Genomic DNA, 6,000 nt, shown 5'->3' with positions numbered 1-6,000 from the left:
ATTCCTGTGTTAAGGTTTCTGCAGAACAAAATTCCTAAGTAGGGAAATTGCGGTTACCTCTATCACTTAACAAAGTTGACATATGGACAAGGATTCTGCATGCTGTCAAGAGCAAAATAGTAATCAATGCATGGGTAGGATTCACCGGGTTCTCTCATTTAACAGCTTGCATGGAGGTTAAGGATTTGAAATATGCCATTCTAATCCTCTTCTTCCCGTTCGTATTTACTATATCAAACCCATTACTGTTACAAAAGTTCAATGTATCTGCACTTAATAATGTATTTAGATTATTTTTTTATTTTTTGAATTTCAGGATTAGATAGTCACTAGATGATTGCTCCGGGCTACACTGCCACTCGTATCAAAAACATTCGGACATAGCTAATATTTTGTTAATAAAAAAATTTAAATTATATGGAAGTTAATCCGATGTGATGCGGTTAACTCATCAGATTCAAAAATAACCTAAATAATTAGTAAAAAATATAGTTTAATTTAAAAAATTAAGATAATATTTTTTAAAAAATATTGAGATAACAACATAATGAATAGACCCGGGTCAATTCAGGTTAACCTTTTAAATCTGTAACTAAAATCATGAGACCACAATGATTCCATATAAAGCAAATTAAAATAATTTATAAATTTAAATTCTCAATCAACTTAATGTTGAAGGATGAAATTAAAAAAAAAAATTAAAAAAATAATAATAATCCAAGTCAACCTGAGTTAACATGCTACATCCATAACCCGACTCAAGAGATCATGATAACATCTTAATTCTTAACCAACTCAAAGTTGAAAGTAGAAATTGAAAGTAAAATCAATTTCTAAAAAAAAATAAAAAACAACACGATTCAATATGGGTTAATTAACTCACAAAACCCATAACTCGAGTCATGAGATCAGGATAACCTCATAGAAAGTAAACATAAAAAATAACTCAAGTCAATTCGGGTGAACTTGTCAAGTCCGTTATACGAGTCATAAGACTAAGATAAACATATAGAAAGTAAATCAAACAAATTATGAAGCCTAATTTCTAATAAACTCATTATTAAATGATAAAATTTTAAAAAAATCAATCTAAAAAAGGATACATTAAAACGACTTTATTCTACACGGGTTAACTCGCAAAACTCATGACTCGGAACATAAGCCCCGAATAACCTCATAAAAAATAAATTGAAACAAATGACAAAGCTTAATTTCTTAATCAACCAAATATTGACGTTCAAGGATGGAACTGGAAAAAATTATCAATTAAAAAAAGATATAAAAAACACTTGATTCAACTAGGTTAACCTGTCAAACCCGTGACATGGGTCTTGAGACTAAGATAATCACACAGAAAATAAACTGTAACAAATCATGAAATCTAATCTCTAATAAGTTAAATGTTGAAGAATGAAATTAGTAAAATAAACATAGATTAAGAAGAAAAAAAAGTAAAAAGCACTATTACAATGAATAATATTTTGTAAGGTGAAGCATAGTAAAAGCAACACCACTAAGCTTTTTTTTATTAATTTAATCATCACAAGATATTTAAATTGGGGTGGAAATTAAAATTAATAGCTTACAGGAGGATGAGTCCCCCTCTCGGGTTTGAATCTTGTACTTCTACTTGCTTTGTTTTCCACTTTTAAAGATTTTGTTTCTACTGAGATGAGGATAATTTCTTAAATTCTTTTCTCGTCTTAATCATTTCCCAAGAATTTCTAATATTCTTTTCCCGTCTCATTCATTTTCCAAGAAAAAAAAAGGTTTATTTTCCTCAATCGGTAGTTAGCATTCGGATTCGTTGAACTTCGAAAAGTCAAGAAATCTTTTTCTATGATATGAAATATTTAGGCCATGTTTCTCGGAAACTAATTTCCGGGAAACCACTTTACAAACTTTCCTGTGTTTATTTGTCATTAGAAAAGGTAGTCAACGGAAAAAACTTTCTAGTTAACAGAAAACACTTTCCAGTTATAGAAAAATTTTACTTGGTTTTCAGGAAAGTATTTTTCCTTTTGGCTGTGTTTGTTTTTCGGAAAGTGGTTTCCGGGAAATTACTTTCCAAACTTTCATGTGTTTGTTTGCTATTAGAAAAGTTGGTCAACGAAAAACACTTTCCAGTCAAAGAAAAATTTGGCTTGGTTTTCAGGAAAGTGTTTTCCTGGAAAATTTGAGCGGAAAACACTTTCTGGAAGTTGTGAAAAAATTAGAAATGTTATTATTTGCTGATTATATCAAATTTGATCCTCAAACTTTTGATTGCTATATATATTTTGTTTTGAATATTTATTTTTTAATTTCATCTCTTAAAATTTAATTTTTATATTAACTTTGGTCTTTATTTTTATAATTGCTCATTTTTCATAACATAACCAAACACTGGAAAGTGTTTTCAAACTTATTTTTCATTACAATATCAAATATCGAAAAATACTTTCCTGGAATTCACTTTCTCCCGGAATTCATTTTCCAAAAGAAAACTACTTTTCAGCAAACAAACGGGGTCTTTGTTCTATTCGAGTGGACCGACGTCTCTTAATATCCATGGTCTTGTTGTAAAAACATCTTTATGTGATGAAAAATGAAGGAAAGAATAATATTATGATAGTTTATTTGAATTCTATATAGAATTTGTAATGAGTAACATTTGTTTATGGATATTAAAGATGTGATTGGTGCTTAATTTGCCTATGAACGTACGTAAGTTAGCAAGGAATTGAATATAGTTTTTAAAATTAATAAACTTAATGTGTGTTAATAATTTTTAATTCTAGAATTACAAAAATAATCATTGTATAAGATGAAAATTTGTATTTTCAAATCAAAACCAAGTCTTAACTTAGTTGTTATAACTACGCTTTGATATTTAATTAAGTTATCGTACACTTGATTAAATATTTACAATTGTATTGATAGATAAATGTGTGAAAGAAAGTTAAAAATATATCTATGCTAGCAGAAATTAGAGGTTTTGAGCAATTACACGGGGATTTGTCATAATTAGATGTAAATCTGTTATAAACAGACTATGTGGATGGTCTAACATATGTTTTTATGAACCAATAAAACAAGGTTAGTCTATATAGGATATCTAGTCATGTCAAATTCGCAAAATGGCTAAAAAATACTATAACTTTTTATCTAATTATTGAATTGATCTTAAATATTTTCAGAAGATATCCAAGCCTAGTTTTATTGAGAGTCCGCTTTGTTGGTCCATCTATTACATGAATTTCCTCAAGACTTGGAGATTATGATTGAGTCAATTTTGTTGGTTTCCATTATTATTACATATTTTATTATTTTTAACTATCTTTCCCTTTTAGGTTTGTATAAAGACTTGTAAACCTTCTAAAAAGGTAAATTTGATCAAATTAACATTTCAAAAATAAAAATAAGACTTAAGGGTTTTTTGTGTTTTAACCTATTTCTATTTTATGTTTGTTATTGTCCTTGTTATGCTTCTACCTGCATCAGTTAGTATTGAAGTTAAACAAACCTTAGTGGTTATTTTGTTTTGATGTATGTTGCAGAATAATCATGATTGGAAGAGAGGCCAATGGTTTTTTGTGGTTGTTTTACTTTGTTTTGTGCTGCAAAACAATCATGGTTGGAAGAGGTTGCAAAATAGAACATGCTTATGTAGGATGGGATAAAGAGGTTCCCCATTGAAAAAACGATATCTAAGAACTAATGTGTTGGTTTCATCCGTCTTAGTTCATGTTATTCAAAATTCTAATGGTGGAACCCACGATGAAGTAGTCCACATAGATGTTGTGTTAGTGATCCACGACAGGACATCCGACACAAAGGTGTTGTGTTAAGGACCTATGATGGGTTAACCCCATACAAAGGTGTTGGGAAATCATGATGGAGTGACCTCTGCATAAAATAATGTTCTCAATAGAAAACAATTTTTAATTTAAGATTAAACTCGAGGACGAGTTCCTTTCAACCCGAGGAGACTAATGCAAGACTTTTTTATAAAAATAGATATTTTTTTATTTTTATTTTATATTATTTATTTCAATGCTTTTTTTAATTATTTAAAGAGTATTTTTCTTCTAATTTATTTGTTCATATTCAATATTATTAAGATTTTTTAGTTTTTTCTATAAAAATTACTGTAATATTTTTTTGAAAAGTGAATAAATAGATAAATAAAATTAAAAAATTTATATGTTGTTGTTTTTAAAAATATTAACTTATAATAAACTTCATTGTCAAAATGCTATGAACATCAGTTCATATACATCGTGATTGTCTTCGTTGAACTATGGTGTTAGGGTTTTGACTTCTTCAATTTCAGTTTTTTAAATCTAAATATTATGAACATCAATTCATGTACATGATGATTGCGTTCATTGAATTTTAGTTTTTATATCAAATTAGGTTAACTCATCAAATCCATGACTTACATCATAAATTTTATTAAATTTAATAATTTTATTTTTTTCAAAATAAGTTTAAAATTAATAGATTTATTGTATGTTAAAGAATTTATTTTATTTTATTCTAGAGCTACAAGTTAGCGTTTTAGGCTTTTGTTAACCCTATTAAATTTAGTTTTGACCCTTCCATGCTTTAGCTTTTACCTTATAAACAAATGGTGAAAATGTAAAGAATATAATTGAGAGGGGCAGAGAGGAAAACATATGTTAAAAGGGCATATGCTTTTTATATATATAAAAAATTAAATTATCTTTTACTTGAAATAATTGTTATTTTTTTTACAGTTTTGATATATTGATGTTAAAAATAAAAAATCATAATTTTTAATATATTTTTAATTAAAAAATACTTTTAAAAACTATCTATTGGACTCGGTTTATTCCTCAATTACATCATTAAAATTGATCATAACCATGCTCTTGTCGATAGTATCAATTGAATCGATGCAGAATCGTGTGATTTCTTCCTAAATGGATAAAAAATGGTAAGTCAAGATGAATACCAGAGGAAAGTAATTTCCGAGCATTAGTATTACAAATATATATTTTTATTTTAATTGTCAATAGAAGAACAGCTCACTTAGGGGCAGGGCAGTTTTGAGGATTAGATTGCAAAATCTTAATCCTTAGGGGCTCATATGCTGGGCTGAAGTAATAAATGTGATTTACAAAACCTTTTCACTATCCTCCATGTCCTCCGGCAATAATCTTTTAGCACATAACTTATTTGTTTGTAAGCCGAGCTCTCAGAGAAAAAGATGTTTGGGTGTGTTCCGTGGTTTTTTTTTAAAATGTATTTTTGTTTAAAAATATATGAAAAGAAATTTTTTTTATTTTTTAAAATTTATTTTTAACATCAGTGTATTAAAATAATTAAAATACACAAAAAAATCATTCCAAACAAAAAAAATTCCAAAATTTGCAAAACAAGATTTCTACCATAAAAATAAACACCTTCAAAGAACTAGATAATTTTTTGTTCTATGATGTGATGGAATAAAAAAAATTGACATGTAAAAAATAATATCCAACTCAAGAAAAATTATTTGACAGTGTTATTAAACTTAACTCAACAGATCGAACATGAATTCTCTCAGCCATACTTTTTGTCTGGCTCAATCTTCAAATTAAACTGTATAAGAGTTGTCTTGACATAGCTCGATCAACTTAATAGGTTAAAAAAAACTCATACAATTGATATAAACATGACTTGATTTTAAAAACATTTTCAAGATAATATCTCTTCATGAGAAAATAGTGGGATGGTGACATGTTAGATCAACTTGGGTCAACCTGGGTTATGAATTTCATTAAGTTTAATAACTTTGTTTTTTCAAAACAATTTTTATTTAATTGTATGATAAAAATAGACACTTGCAGAGCCAAGCACCAACTCAATAGTGAGAGTGTTTTTATGAAACCACAATAACCCCGTAAAAAAGTAAATTAAAATAAATCATGGTTTTCTAGAATTATATTTTATTTAATAATATGATAAAAAATAGATGCTTAAAAAACAAGCACCGGCTCAATGTCGATATGC

Source organism: Populus nigra, chromosome 4 (assembly GCF_951802175.1).
Source record: "Populus nigra chromosome 4, ddPopNigr1.1, whole genome shotgun sequence".
Lineage (NCBI taxonomy): Eukaryota > Viridiplantae > Streptophyta > Magnoliopsida > Malpighiales > Salicaceae > Populus > Populus nigra.
The sequence above is the reverse complement of the archived record's forward strand: the minus strand, read 5'-3'. Positions refer to the sequence as shown.